The sequence below is a fragment of the Lissotriton helveticus genome, chromosome 2_1, assembly GCF_964261635.1.
Source record: "Lissotriton helveticus chromosome 2_1, aLisHel1.1, whole genome shotgun sequence".
In the NCBI taxonomy this organism is placed as follows: domain Eukaryota; kingdom Metazoa; phylum Chordata; class Amphibia; order Caudata; family Salamandridae; genus Lissotriton; species Lissotriton helveticus.
In genome coordinates, this window is record NC_136059.1 from 886,994,528 (window position 1) to 887,009,603 (window position 15,076).

Sequence of the window (15,076 nt, forward strand, 5' to 3'; positions counted from 1 at the left end):
TGCTCTTTTGTGCCTTATTTCTGCTTATTCTCCCTTCTTTCTTTATCCCTTCTTTCCTCCATTTACCTTTCCCCGACGCTGCTGTCCCCGCGGCCCCTCCCCCCCAGCACGACCGGCCCAATCCAGCTCCCCTCCCCGCTCCCGCCTCCCAGCTGTCCAGCCCTCCCCGACCCCTACTTAATGGCGGCCACTGCGGGGACAGGCGAGCAAGACCACTGACTCATTGTCAGTGAAATTGCTCTCCCACCCTCGCAGCTCCACCATTAAGTGAGGTGCCCCTGCCCCTGCACTCTTGAGTGTTGGTGATCGAGGCCCTCCTCCACCCGTAGGTTTCCCTGCACCTCATCCCTGGTGGTCCAGTGGACCTCTGTCTCCTTTCTTTCTTTCTGCTCCTTCACTCCTTTTTCTCCCCTTTCTATCTTTCACCTTTCTGCACCTCTGCTCTTTTGCGCCTTATTTCTGCCCATTTCCCTTTCTCTCCCTCTGCTCCTTCACTCGTTTTTTTTCCCTTTGTATCTTTCACCTTTCTGCACCTCTGCTCTTTTGTGCCTTATTTTTGCCCATTTTCCCTTTCTCTCCCTCTGCTCCTTCACCCGTTTTCACTCGTTTTTTTACCCTTTCTATCTTTCTCCTTTCTGCTCTTTTCTGCATCTCTGCTCTTTTGTGCCTTATTTCTGCTTATTCTCCCTTTTTTCTTTATCCCTTCTTTCCTCCCTTTACCTTTCCCCGCCGCTGCTGCCCCCGCGGCCCCTCCCCCCAGCACGACCGGCCCAATCCAGCTCCCCTCCCCGCTCCCGCCTCCCAGCTGTCCAGCCCTCCCCGACCCCTACTTAATGGCGGCCACTGCGGGGACAGGAGAGCAAGACCACTGACTCATTGTCAGTGAAATTGCTCTCCCACCCTCGCAGCTCCACCATTAAGTGAGGTGCCCCTGCCCCTGCACTCTTGAGTGTTGGTGATCGAGGCCCTCCTCCACCCGCAGGTTTCCCTGCGCCTCATCCCTGGTGGTCCAGTGGACCTGTGTCTCCTTTCTTTCTTTCTGCTCCTTCACTCCTTTTTCTCCCCTTTCTATCTTTCACCTTTCTGCACCTCTGCTCTTTTGCGCCTTATTTCTGCCCATTTCCCTTTCTCTCCCTCTGCTCCTTCACTCGTTTTTTTTCCCTTTGTATCTTTCACCTTTCTGCACCTCTGCTCTTTTGTGCCTTATTTTTGCCCATTTTCCCTTTCTCTCCCTCTGCTCCTTCACCCGTTTTCACTCGTTTTTTTACCCTTTCTATCTTTCTCCTTTCTGCTCTTTTCTGCATCTCTGCTCTTTTGTGCCTTATTTCTGCTTATTCTCCCTTTTTTCTTTATCCCTTCTTTCCTCCCTTTACCTTTCCCCGCCGCTGCTGCCCCCGCGGCCCCTCCCCCCCAGCATGACCGGCCCAATCCAGCTCCCCTCCCCGCTCCCGCCTCCCAGCTGTCCAGCCCTCCCCGACCCCTACTTAATGGCGGCCACTGCGGGGACAGGCGAGCAAGACCACTGACTCATTGTCAGTGAAATTGCTCTCCCACCCTCGCAGCTCCACCATTAAGTGAGGTGCCCCTGCCCCTGCACTCTTGAGTGTTGGTGATCGAGGCCCTCCTCCACCCGTAGGTTTCCCTGCGCCTCATCCCTGGTGGTCCAGTGGACCTCTGTCTCCTTTCTTTCTTTCTGCTCCTTCACTCCTTTTTCTCCCCTTTCTATCTTTCACCTTTCTGCACCTCTGCTCTTTTGCGCCTTATTTCTGCCCATTTCCCTTTCTCTCCCTCTGCTCCTTCACTCGTTTTTTTTCCCTTTCTATCTTTCACCTTTCTGCACCTCTGCTCTTTTGTGCCTTATTTTTGCCCATTTTCCCTTTCTCTCCCTCTGCTCCTTCACCCGTTTTCACTCGTTTTTTTACCTTTTCTATCTTTCTCCTTTCTGCTCTTTTCTGCATCTCTGCTCTTTTGTGCCTTATTTCTGCTTATTCTCCCTTTTTTCTTTATCCCTTCTTTCCTCCCTTTACCTTTCCCCGCCGCTGCTGCCCCGCGGCCCCTCCCCCCCAGCACGACCGGTCCAATCCAGCTCCCCTCCCCGCTCCCGCCTCCCAGCTATCCAGCCCTCCCCGACCCCTACTTAATGGCGGCCACTGCGGGGACAGGCGAGCAAGACCACTGACTCATTGTCAGTGAAATTGCTCTCCCACCCTCGCAGCTCCACCATTAAGTGAGGTGCCCCTGCCCCTGCACTCTTGAGTGTTGGTGATCGAGGCCCTCCTCCACCCGCAGGTTTCCCTGCGCCTCATCCCTGGTGGTCCAGTGGACCTCTGTCTCCTTTCTTTCTTTCTGCTCCTTCACTCCTTTTTCTCCCCTTTCTATCTTTCACCTTTCTGCACCTCTGCTCTTTTGCGCCTTATTTCTGCCCATTTCCCTTTCTCTCCCTCTGCTCCTTCACTCGTTTTTTTTCCTTTCTATCTTTCACCTTTCTGCACCTCTGCTCTTTTGTGCCTTATTTTTGCCCATTTTCCCTTTCTCTCCCTCTGCTCCTTCACCCGTTTTCACTCGTTTTTTTACCCTTTCTATCTTTCTCCTTTCTGCTCTTTTCTGCATCTCTGCTCTTTTGTGCCTTATTTCTGCTTATTCTCCCTTTTTTCTTTATCCCTTCTTTCCTCCCTTTACCTTTCCCCGCCGCTGCTGCCCCCGCGGCCCCTCCCCCCCCAGCACGACTGGCCCAATCCAGCTCCCCTCCCCGCCTCCCAGCTGTCCAGCCCTCCCCGACCCCTACTTAATGGCGGCCACTGCGGGGACAGGCGAGCAAGACCACTGACTCATTGTCAGTGAAATTGCTCTCCCACCCTCGCAGCTCCACCATTAAGTGAGGTGCCCCTGCCCCTGCACTCTTGAGTGTTGGTGATCGAGGCCCTCCTCCACCCGCAGGTTTCCCTGCGCCTCATCCCTGGTGGTCCAGTGGACCTCTGTCTCCTTTCTTTCTTTCTGCTCCTTCACTCCTTTTTCTCCCCTTTCTATCTTTCACCTTTCTGCACCTCTGCTCTTTTGCGCCTTATTTCTGCCCATTTCCCTTTCTCTCCCTCTGCTCCTTCACTCGTTTTTTTTCCCTTTCTATCTTTCACCTTTCTGCACCTCTGCTCTTTTGTGCCTTATTTTTGCCCATTTTCCCTTTCTCTCCCTCTGCTCCTTCACCCGTTTTCACTCGTTTTTTTACCCTTTCTATCTTTCTCCTTTCTGCTCTTTTCTGCATCTCTGCTCTTTTGTGCCTTATTTCTGCTTATTCTCCCTTCTTTCTTTATCCCTTCTTTCCTCCCTTTAACTTTCCCCGCCGCTGCTGCCCCCGCGGCCCCTCCCCCCCAGCACGACCGGCCCAATCCAGCTCCCCTCCCCGCTCCCGCCTCCCAGCTGTCCAGCCCTCCCCGACCCCTACTTAATGGCGGCCACTGCGGGGACAGGCGAGCAAGACCACTGACTCATTGTCAGTGAAATTGCTCTCCCACCCTCGCAGCTCCACCATTAAGTGAGGTGCCCCTGCCCCTGCACTCTTGAGTGTTGGTGATCGAGGCCCTCCTCCACCCGCAGGTTTCCCTGCGCCTCATCCCTGGTGGTCCAGTGGACCTCTGTCTCCTTTCTTTCTATCTGCTCCTTCACTCCTTTTTCTCCCCTTTCTATCTTTCACCTTTCTGCACCTCTGCTCTTTTGCGCCTTATTTCTGCCCATTTCCCTTTCTCTCCCTCTGCTCCTTCACTCGTTTTTTTTCCCTTTCTATCTTTCACCTTTCTGCACCTCTGCTCTTTTGTGCCTTATTTTTGCCCATTTTCCCTTTCTCTCCCTCTGCTCCTTCACCCATTTTCACTCGTTTTTTTACCCTTTCTATCTTTCTCCTTTCTGCTCTTTTCTGCATCTCTGCTCTTTTGTGCCTTATTTCTGCTTATTCTCCCTTTTTTCTTTATCCCTTCTTTCCTCCCTTTACCTTTCCCCGCCGCTGCTGCCCCCGCGGCCCCTCCCCCCCAGCACGACCGGCCCAATCCAGCTCCCCTCCCCGCTCCCGCCTCCCAGCTGTCCAGCCCTCTCCGACCCCTACTTAATGGCGGCCACTGCGGGGACAGGAGAGCAAGACCACTGACTCATTGTCAGTGAAATTGCTCTCCCACCCTCGCAGCTCCACCATTAAGTGAGGTGCCCCTTCCCCTGCACTCTTGAGTGTTGGTGATCGAGGCCCTCCTCCACCCGCAGGTTTCCCTGCGCCTCATCCCTGGTGGTCCAGTGGACCTGTGTCTCCTTTCTTTCTTTCTGCTCCTTCACTCCTTTTTCTCCCCTTTCTATCTTTCACCTTTCTGCACCTCTGCTCTTTTGCGCCTTATTTCTGCCCATTTCCCTTTCTCTCCCTCTGCTCCTTCACTCGTTTTTTTTCCCTTTGTATCTTTCACCTTTCTGCACCTCTGATCTTTTGTGCCTTATTTTTGGCCATTTTCCCTTTATCTCCCTCTGCTCCTTCACCCGTTTTCACTCGTTTTTTTACCCTTTCTATCTTTCTCCTTTCTGCTCTTTTCTGCATCTCTGCTCTTTTGTGCCTTATTTCTGCTTATTCTCCCTTTTTTCTTTATCCCTTCTTTCCTCCCTTTACCTTTCCCCGCCGCTGCTGCCCCCGCGGCCCCTCCCCCCCAGCACGACCGGCCCAATCCAGCTCCCCTCCCCGCTCCCGCCTCCCAGCTGTCCAGCCCTCCCCGACCCCTACTTAATGGCGGCCACTGCGGGGACAGGAGAGCAAGACCACTGACTCATTGTCAGTGAAATTGCTCTCCCACCCTCGCAGCTCCACCATTAAGTGAGGTGCCCCTGCCCCTGCACTCTTGAGTGTTGGTGATCGAGGCCCTCCTCCACCCGCAGGTTTCCCTGCGCCTCATCCCTGGTGGTCCAGTGGACCTGTGTCTCCTTTCTTTCTTTCTGCTCCTTCACTCCTTTTTCTCCCCTTTCTATCTTTCACCTTTCTGCACCTCTGCTCTTTTGCGCCTTATTTCTGCCCATTTCCCTTTCTCTCCCTCTGCTCCTTCACTCGTTTTTTTTCCCTTTGTATCTTTCACCTTTCTGCACCTCTGCTCTTTTGTGCCTTATTTTTGCCCATTTTCCCTTTCTCTCCCTCTGCTCCTTCACCCGTTTTCACTCGTTTTTTTACCCTTTCTATCTTTCTCCTTTCTGCTCTTTTCTGCATCTCTGCTCTTTTGTGCCTTATTTCTGCTTATTCTCCCTTTTTTCTTTATCCCTTCTTTCCTCCCTTTACCTTTCCCCGCCGCTGCTGCCCCCGCGGCCCCTCCCCCCCCAGCACGACTGGCCCAATCCAGCTCCCCTCCCCGCCTCCCAGCTGTCCAGCCCTCCCCGACCCCTACTTAATGGCGGCCACTGCGGGGACAGGCGAGCAAGACCACTGACTCATTGTCAGTGAAATTGCTCTCCCACCCTCGCAGCTCCACCATTAAGTGAGGTGCCCCTGCCCCTGCACTCTTGAGTGTTGGTGATCGAGGCCCTCCTCCACCTGCAGGTTTCCCTGCGCCTCATCCCTGGTGGTCCAGTGGACCTCTGTCTCCTTTCTTTCTTTCTGCTCCTTCACTCCTTTTTCTCCCCTTTCTATCTTTCACCTTTCTGCACCTCTGCTCTTTTGCGCCTTATTTCTGCCCATTTCCCTTTCTCTCCCTCTGCTCCTTCACTCGTTTTTTTTCCCTTTCTATCTTTCACCTTTCTGCACCTCTGCTCTTTTGTGCCTTATTTTTGCCCATTTTCCCTTTCTCTCCCTCTGCTCCTTCACCCGTTTTCACTCGTTTTTTTACCCTTTCTATCTTTCTCCTTTCTGCTCTTTTCTGCATCTCTGCTCTTTTGTGCCTTATTTCTGCTTATTCTCCCTTCTTTCTTTATCCCTTCTTTCCTCCCTTTAACTTTCCCCGCCGCTGCTGCCCCCGCGGCCCCTCCCCCCCAGCACGACCGGCCCAATCCAGCTCCCCTCCCCGCTCCCGCCTCCCAGCTGTCCAGCCCTCCCCGACCCCTACTTAATGGCGGCCACTGCGGGGACAGGCGAGCAAGACCACTGACTCATTGTCAGTGAAATTGCTCTCCCACCCTCGCAGCTCCACCATTAAGTGAGGTGCCCCTGCCCCTGCACTCTTGAGTGTTGGTGATCGAGGCCCTCCTCCACCCGCAGGTTTCCCTGCGCCTCATCCCTGGTGGTCCAGTGGACCTCTGTCTCCTTTCTTTCTATCTGCTCCTTCACTCCTTTTTCTCCCCTTTCTATCTTTCACCTTTCTGCACCTCTGCTCTTTTGCGCCTTATTTCTGCCCATTTCCCTTTCTCTCCCTCTGCTCCTTCACTCGTTTTTTTTCCCTTTCTATCTTTCACCTTTCTGCACCTCTGCTCTTTTGTGCCTTATTTTTGCCCATTTTCCCTTTCTCTCCCTCTGCTCCTTCACCCATTTTCACTCGTTTTTTTACCCTTTCTATCTTTCTCCTTTCTGCTCTTTTCTGCATCTCTGCTCTTTTGTGCCTTATTTCTGCTTATTCTCCCTTTTTTCTTTATCCCTTCTTTCCTCCCTTTACCTTTCCCCGCCGCTGCTGCCCCCGCGGCCCCTCCCCCCCAGCACGACCGGCCCAATCCAGCTCCCCTCCCCGCTCCCGCCTCCCAGCTGTCCAGCCCTCCCCGACCCCTACTTAATGGCGGCCACTGCGGGGACAGGAGAGCAAGACCACTGACTCATTGTCAGTGAAATTGCTCTCCCACCCTCGCAGCTCCACCATTAAGTGAGGTGCCCCTTCCCCTGCACTCTTGAGTGTTGGTGATCGAGGCCCTCCTCCACCCGCAGGTTTCCCTGCGCCTCATCCCTGGTGGTCCAGTGGACCTGTGTCTCCTTTCTTTCTTTCTGCTCCTTCACTCCTTTTTCTCCCCTTTCTATCTTTCACCTTTCTGCACCTCTGCTCTTTTGCGCCTTATTTCTGCCCATTTCCCTTTCTCTCCCTCTGCTCCTTCACTCGTTTTTTTTCCCTTTGTATCTTTCACCTTTCTGCACCTCTGCTCTTTTGTGCCTTATTTTTGCCCATTTTCCCTTTCTCTCCCTCTGCTCTTTCACCCGTTTTCACTCGTTTTTTTACCCTTTCTATCTTTCTCCTTTCTGCTCTTTTCTGCATCTCTGCTCTTTTGTGCCTTATTTCTGCTTATTCTCCCTTTTTTCTTTATCCCTTCTTTCCTCCCTTTACCTTTCCCCGCCGCTGCTGCCCCCGCGGCCCCTCCCCCCCAGCACGACCGGCCCAATCCAGCTCCCCTCCCTGCTCCCGCCTCCCAGCTGTCCAGCCCTCCCCGACCCCTACTTAATGGCGGCCACTGCGGGGACAGGCGAGCAAGACCACTGACTCATTGTCAGTGAAATTGCTCTCCCACCCTCGCAGCTCCACCATTAAGTGAGGTGCCCCTGCCCCTGCACTCTTGAGTGTTGGTGATCGAGGCCCTCCTCCACCCGCAGGTTTCCCTGCGCCTCATCCCTGGTGGTCCAGTGGACCTCTGTCTCCTTTCTTTCTTTCTGCTCCTTCACTCCTTTTTCTCCCCTTTCTATCTTTCACCTTTCTGCACCTCTGCTCTTTTGCGCCTTATTTCTGCCCATTTCCCTTTCTCTCCCTCTGCTCCTTCACTCGTTTTTTTTCCCTTTGTATCTTTCACCTTTCTGCACCTCTGCTCTTTTGTGCCTTATTTTTGCCCATTTTCCCTTTCTCTCCCTCTGCTCCTTCACCCGTTTTCACTCGTTTTTTTACCCTTTCTATCTTTCTCCTTTCTGCTCTTTTCTGCATCTCTGCTCTTTTGTGCCTTATTTCTGCTTATTCTCCCTTTTTTCTTTATCCCTTCTTTCCTCCCTTTACCTTTCCCCGCCGCTGCTGCCCCCGCGGCCCCTCCCCCCCAGCACGACCGGCCCAATCCAGCTCCCCTCCCCGCTCCCGCCTCCCAGCTGTCCAGCCCTCCCCAACCCCTACTTAATGGCGGCCACTGCGGGGACAGGCGAGCAAGACCACTGACTCATTGTCAGTGAAATTGCTCTCCCACCCTCGCAGCTCCACCATTAAGTGAGGTGCCCCTGCCCCTGCACTCTTGAGTGTTGGTGATCGAGGCCCTCCTCCACCCGTAGGTTTCCCTGCGCCTCATCCCTGGTGGTCCAGTGGACCTCTGTCTCCTTTCTTTCTTTCTGCTCCTTCACTCCTTTTTCTCCCCTTTCTATCTTTCACCTTTCTGCACCTCTGCTCTTTTGCGCCTTATTTCTGCCCATTTCCCTTTCTCTCCCTCTGCTCCTTCACTCGTTTTTTTTCCCTTTGTATCTTTCACCTTTCTGCACCTCTGCTCTTTTGTGCCTTATTTTTGCCCATTTTCCCTTTCTCTCCCTCTGCTCCTTCACCCGTTTTCACTCGTTTTTTTACCCTTTCTATCTTTCTCCTTTCTGCTCTTTTCTGCATCTCTGCTCTTTTGTGCCTTATTTCTGCTTATTCTCCCTTTTTTCTTTATCCCTTCTTTCCTCCCTTTACCTTTCCCCGCCGCTGCTGCCCCCGCGGCCCCTCCCCCCCAGCACGACCGGCCCAATCCAGCTCCCCTCCCCGCTCCCGCCTCCCAGCTGTCCAGCCCTCCCCGACCCCTACTTAATGGCGGCCACTGCGGGGACAGGAGAGCAAGACCACTGACTCATTGTCAGTGAAATTGCTCTCCCACCCTCGCAGCTCCACCATTAAGTGAGGTGCCCCTGCCCCTGCACTCTTGAGTGTTGGTGATCGAGGCCCTCCTCCACCCGCAGGTTTCCCTGCGCCTCATCCCTGGTGGTCCAGTGGACCTGTGTCTCCTTTCTTTCTTTCTGCTCCTTCACTCCTTTTTCTCCCCTTTCTATCTTTCACCTTTCTGCACCTCTGCTCTTTTGCGCCTTATTTCTGCCCATTTCCCTTTCTCTCCCTCTGCTCCTTCACTCGTTTTTTTTCCCTTTGTATCTTTCACCTTTCTGCACCTCTGCTCTTTTGTGCCTTGTTTTTGCCCATTTTCCCTTTCTCTCCCTCTGCTCCTTCACCCGTTTTCACTCGTTTTTTTACCCTTTCTATCTTTCTCCTTTCGGCTCTTTTCTGCATCTCTGCTCTTTTGTGCCTTATTTCTGCTTATTCTCCCTTTTTTCTTTATCCCTTCTTTCCTCCCTTTACCTTTCCCCGCCGCTGCTGCCCCCGCGGCCCCTCCCCCCCCAGCACGACTGGCCCAATCCAGCTCCCCTCCCCGCCTCCCAGCTGTCCAGCCCTCCCCGACCCCTACTTAATGGCGGCCACTGCGGGGACAGGCGAGCAAGACCACTGACTCATTGTCAGTGAAATTGCTCTCCCACCCTCGCAGCTCCACCATTAAGTGAGGTGCCCCTGCCCCTGCACTCTTGAGTGTTGGTGATCGAGGCCCTCCTCCACCCGCAGGTTTCCCTGCGCCTCATCCCTGGTGGTCCAGTGGACCTCTGTCTCCTTTCTTTCTTTCTGCTCCTTCACTCCTTTTTCTCCCCTTTCTATCTTTCACCTTTCTGCACCTCTGCTCTTTTGCGCCTTATTTCTGCCCATTTCCCTTTCTCTCCCTCTGCTCCTTCACTCGTTTTTTTTCCCTTTCTATCTTTCACCTTTCTGCACCTCTGCTCTTTTGTGCCTTATTTTTGCCCATTTTCCCTTTCTCTCCCTCTGCTCCTTCACCCGTTTTCACTCGTTTTTTTACCCTTTCTATCTTTCTCCTTTCTGCTCTTTTCTGCATCTCTGCTCTTTTGTGCCTTATTTCTGCTTATTCTCCCTTCTTTCTTTATCCCTTCTTTCCTCCCTTTAACTTTCCCCGCCGCTGCTGCCCCCGCGGCCCCTCCCCCCCAGCACGACCGGCCCAATCCAGCTCCCCTCCCCGCTCCCGCCTCCCAGCTGTCCAGCCCTCCCCGACCCCTACTTAATGGCGGCCACTGCGGGGACAGGCGAGCAAGACCACTGACTCATTGTCAGTGAAATTGCTCTCCCACCCTCGCAGCTCCACCATTAAGTGAGGTGCCCCTGCCCCTGCACTCTTGAGTGTTGGTGATCGAGGCCCTCCTCCACCCGCAGGTTTCCCTGCGCCTCATCCCTGGTGGTCCAGTGGACCTCTGTCTCCTTTCTTTCTATCTGCTCCTTCACTCCTTTTTCTCCCCTTTCTATCTTTCACCTTTCTGCACCTCTGCTCTTTTGCGCCTTATTTCTGCCCATTTCCCTTTCTCTCCCTCTGCTGCTTCACTCGTTTTTTTTCCCTTTCTATCTTTCACCTTTCTGCACCTCTGCTCTTTTGTGCCTTATTTTTGCCCATTTTCCCTTTCTCTCCCTCTGCTCCTTCACCCATTTTCACTCGTTTTTTTACCCTTTCTATCTTTCTCCTTTCTGCTCTTTTCTGCATCTCTGCTCTTTTGTGCCTTATTTCTGCTTATTCTCCCTTTTTTCTTTATCCCTTCTTTCCTCCCTTTACCTTTCCCCGCCGCTGCTGCCCCCGCGGCCCCTCCCCCCCAGCACGACCGGCCCAATCCAGCTCCCCTCCCCGCTCCCGCCTCCCAGCTGTCCAGCCCTCCCCGACCCCTACTTAATGGCGGCCACTGCGGGGACAGGAGAGCAAGACCACTGACTCATTGTCAGTGAAATTGCTCTCCCACCCTCGCAGCTCCACCATTAAGTGAGGTGCCCCTTCCCCTGCACTCTTGAGTGTTGGTGATCGAGGCCCTCCTCCACCCGCAGGTTTCCCTGCGCCTCATCCCTGGTGGTCCAGTGGACCTGTGTCTCCTTTCTTTCTTTCTGCTCCTTCACTCCTTTTTCTCCCCTTTCTATCTTTCACCTTTCTGCACCTCTGCTCTTTTGCGCCTTATTTCTGCCCATTTCCCTTTCTCTCCCTCTGCTCCTTCACTCGTTTTTTTTCCCTTTGTATCTTTCACCTTTCTGCACCTCTGCTCTTTTGTGCCTTATTTTTGCCCATTTTCCCTTTCTCTCCCTCTGCTCTTTCACCCGTTTTCACTCGTTTTTTTACCCTTTCTATCTTTCTCCTTTCTGCTCTTTTCTGCATCTCTGCTCTTTTGTGCCTTATTTCTGCTTATTCTCCCTTTTTTCTTTATCCCTTCTTTCCTCCCTTTACCTTTGCCCGCCGCTGCTGCCCCCGCGGCCCCTCCCCCCCAGCACGACCGGCCCAATCCAGCTCCCCTCCCCGCTCCCGCCTCCCAGCTGTCCAGCCCTCCCCGACCCCTACTTAATGGCGGCCACTGCGGGGACAGGCGAGCAGAGCAAGACCACTGACTCATTGTCAGTGAAATTGCTCTCCCACCCTCGCAGCTCCACCATTAAGTGAGGTGCCCCTGCCCCTGCACTCTTGAGTGTTGGTGATCGAGGCCCTCCTCCACCCGCAGGTTTCCCTGCGCCTCATCCCTGGTGGTCCAGTGGACCTCTGTCTCCTTTCTTTCTTTCTGCTCATTCACTCCTTTTTCTCCCCTTTCTATCTTTCACCTTTCTGCACCTCTGCTCTTTTGCGCCTTATTTCTGCCCATTTCCCTTTCTCTCCCTCTGCTCCTTCACTCGTTTTTTTTCCCTTTGTATCTTTCACCTTTCTGCACCTCTGCTCTTTTGTGCCTTATTTTTGCCCATTTTCCCTTTCTCTCCCTCTGCTCCTTCACCCGTTTTCACTCGTTTTTTTACCCTTTCTATCTTTCTCCTTTCTGCTCTTTTCTGCATCTCTGCTCTTTTGTGCCTTATTTCTGCTTATTCTCCCTTTTTTCTTTATCCCTTCTTTCCTCCCTTTACCTTTCCCCGCCGCTGCTGCCCCCGCGGCCCCTCCCCCCCAGCACGACCGGCCCAATCCAGCTCCCCTCCCCGCTCCCGCCTCCCAGCTGTCCAGCCCTCCCCGACCCCTACTTAATGGCGGCCACTGCGGGGACAGGAGAGCAAGACCACTGACTCATTGTCAGTGAAATTGCTTTCCCACCCTCGCAGCTCCACCATTAAGTGAGGTGCCCCTGCCCCTGCACTCTTGAGTGTTGGTGATCGAGGCCCTCCTCCACCCGCAGGTTTCCCTGCGCCTCATCCCTGGTGGTCCAGTGGACCTGTGTCTCCTTTCTTTCTTTCTGCTCCTTCACTCCTTTTTCTCCCCTTTCTATCTTTCACCTTTCTGCACCTCTGCTCTTTTGCGTCTTATTTCTGCCCATTTCCCTTTTTCTCCCTCTGCTCCTTCACTCGTTTTTTTTCCCTTTGTATCTTTCACCTTTCTGCACCTCTGCTCTTTTGTGCCTTATTTTTGCCCATTTTCCCTTTCTCTCCCTCTGCTCCTTCACCCGTTTTCACTCGTTTTTTTACCCTTTCTATCTTTCTCCTTTCTGCTCTTTTCTACATCTCTGCTCTTTTGTGCCTTATTTCTGCTTATTCTCCCTTTTTTCTTTATCCCTTCTTTCCTCCCTTTACCTTTTCCCGCCGCTGCTGCCCCCGCGGCCCCTCCCCCCCAGCACGACCGGCCCAATCCAGCTCCCTCCCCGCTCCCGCCTCCCAGCTGTCCAGCCCTCCCCGACCCCTACTTAATGGCGGCCACTGCGGGGACAGGCGAGCAAGACCACTGACTCATTGTCAGTGAAATTGCTCTCCCACCCTCGCAGCTCCACCATTAAATGAGGTGCCCCTGCCCCTGCACTCTTGAGTGTTGGTGATCGAGGCCCTCCTCCACCCGTAGGTTTCCCTGCGCCTCATCCCTGGTGGTCCAGTGGACCTCTGTCTCCTTTCTTTCTTTCTGCTCCTTCACTCCTTTTTCTCCCCTTTCTATCTTTCACCTTTCTGCACCTCTGCTCTTTTGCGCCTTATTTCTGCCCATTTCCCTTTCTCTCCCTCTGCTCCTTCACTCGTTTTTTTTCCCTTTCTATCTTTCACCTTTCTGCACCTCTGCTCTTTTGTGCCTTATTTTTGCCCATTTTCCCTTTCTCTCCCTCTGCTCCTTCACCCGTTTTCACTCGTTTTTTTACCCTTTCTATCTTTCTCCTTTCTGCTCTTTTCTGCATCTCTGCTCTTTTGTGCCTTATTTCTGCTTATTCTCCCTTTTTTCTTTATCCCTTCTTTCCTCCCTTTACCTTTCCCCGCCGCTGCTGCCCCGCGGCCCCTCCCCCCCAGCACGACCGGTCCAATCCAGCTCCCCTCCCCGCTCCCGCCTCCTAGCTATCTAGCCCTCCCCGACCCCTACTTAATGGCGGCCACTGCGGGGACAGGCGAGCAAGACCACTGACTCATTGTCAGTGAAATTGCTCTCCCACCCTCGCAGCTCCACCATTAAGTGAGGTGCCCCTGCCCCTGCACTCTTGAGTGTTGGTGATCGAGGCCCTCCTCCACCCGCAGGTTTCCCTGCGCCTCATCCCTGGTGGTCCAGTGGACCTCTGTCTCCTTTCTTTCTTTCTGCTCCTTCACTCCTTTTTCTCCCCTTTCTATCTTTCACCTTTCTGCACCTCTGCTCTGTTGCGCCTTATTTCTGCCCATTTCCCTTTCTCTCCCTCTGCTCCTTCATTAGTTTTTTTTCCTTTCTATCTTTCACCTTTCTGCACCTCTGCTCTTTTGTGCCTTATTTTTGCCCATTTTCCCTTTCTCTCCCTCTGCTCCTTCACCCGTTTTCACTCGTTTTTTTACCCTTTCTATCTTTCTCCTTTCTGCTCTTTTCTGCATCTCTGCTCTTTTGTGCCTTATTTCTGCTTATTCTCCCTTTTTTCTTTATCCCTTCTTTCCTCCCTTTACCTTTCCCCGCCGCTGCTGCCCCCGCGGCCCCTCCCCCCCAGCACGACCGGCCCAATCCAGCTCCCCTCCCCGCTCCCGCCTCCCAGCTGTCCAGCCCTCCCCGACCCCTACTTAATGGCGGCCACTGCGGGGACAGGCGAGCAAGACCACTGACTCATTGTCAGTGAAATTGCTCTCCCACCCTCGCAGCTCCACCATTAAGTGAGGTGCCCCTGCCCCTGCACTCTTGAGTGTTGGTGATCGAGGCCCTCCTCCACCCGCAGGTTTCCCTGCGCCTCATCCCTGGTGGTCCAGTGGACCTCTGTCTCCTTTCTTTCTTTCTGCTCCTTCACTCCTTTTTCTCCCCTTTCTATCTTTCACCTTTCTGCACCTCTGCTCTTTTGCGCCTTATTTCTGCCCATTTCCCTTTCTCTCCCTCTGCTCCTTCAATCGTTTTTTTTCCCTTTCTATCTTTCACCTTTCTGCACCTCTGCTCTTTTGTGCCTTATTTTTGCCCATTTTCCCTTTCTCTCCCTCTGCTCCTTCACCCGTTTTCACTCGTTTTTTTACCCTTTCTATCTTTCTCCTTTCTGCTCTTTTCTGCATCTCTGCTCTTTTGTGCCTTATTTCTGCTTATTCTCCCTTTTTTCTTTATCCCTTCTTTCCTCCCTTTACCTTTCCCCGCCGCTGCTGCCCCCGCGGCCCCTCCCCCCCAGCACGACCGGCCCAATCCAGCTCCCCTCCCCGCTCCCGCCTCCCAGCTGTCCAGCCCTCCCCGACCCCTACTTAATGGCGGCCACTGCGGGGACAGGAGAGCAAGACCACTGACTCATTGTCAGTGAAATTGCTCTCCCACCCTCGCAGCTCCACCATTAAGTGAGGTGCCCCTTCCCCTGCACTCTTGAGTGTTGGTGATCGAGGCCCTCCTCCACCCGCAGGTTTCCCTGCGCCTCATCCCTGGTGGTCCAGTGGACCTGTGTCTCCTTTCTTTCTTTCTGCTCCTTCACTCCTTTTTCTCCCCTTTCTATCTTTCACCTTTCTGCACCTCTGCTCTTTTGCGCCTTATTTCTGCCCATTTCCCTTTCTCTCCCTCTGCTCCTTCACTCGTTTTTTTTCCCTTTGTATCTTTCACCTTTCTGCACCTCTGCTCTTTTGTGCCTTATTTTTGCCCATTTTCCCTTTCTCTCCCTCTGCTCTTTCACCCGTTTTCACTCGTTTTTTTACCCTTTCTATCTTTCTCCTTTCTGCTCTTTTCTGCATCTCTGCTCTTTTGTGCCTTATTTCTGCTTATTCTCCCTTTTTTCTTTATCCCT